The sequence below is a fragment of the Condylura cristata genome, unplaced genomic scaffold (assembly GCF_000260355.1).
Source record: "Condylura cristata isolate star-nosed mole 26May11 unplaced genomic scaffold, ConCri1.0 scaffold00013, whole genome shotgun sequence".
Classification (NCBI taxonomy): domain Eukaryota; kingdom Metazoa; phylum Chordata; class Mammalia; order Eulipotyphla; family Talpidae; genus Condylura; species Condylura cristata.
The window spans coordinates 835,785-836,344 of record NW_004567114.1 but is presented as its reverse complement, the minus strand read 5'-3'; positions in this window follow the sequence as shown (position 1 = coordinate 836,344).

Sequence of the window (560 nt, the reverse complement as noted above, 5' to 3'; positions counted from 1 at the left end):
GTCTGCAGGGTCCTCCCTGCCTGGGAGCAGGGCCCTCAGCCCCCAAGGACCAGCGGGTGGGCAGGGGCAGCGCTGTACCCGGCCTTGTTGGGAGGATGCTGCAGGCTGAGGGCTGAGGCCAGTCCCTGTCTGGTGACAGTGCCACTCCATCTGTTAAAACGGCCACCTGCGACCCCAACCCTCGTCCTTAGCTACCTTGGGGCTCACAGGGGACACAGCATTGCCTAAGGTCACAGGTCCACAGAGGAATGGAATCCCAGTAGGTAGGACATCATCCCCACTAGCCCAGCCTCCCTACCCGCCGTCCCCCCCACTACCGCCCCCCACCACCACCGTCTGGACCCCAGGCCCCCCATGCCTGGAGTCCCCTACCGCTGCAGAGGTCTGGGGTTCTGTTTGGTGACATTTGTGCGTGTGTGACAAGTGGTAGCTACTTTGCTTCTCTTTAATAGTTAAAAAACCATGTACTGTTTTTAAATCCAATTAATAAAATAGCCACACGATTTTTTTTATTACAAAGTCAAAGTTTATTTTTACATCATTTTGCACATTTTTTTCCC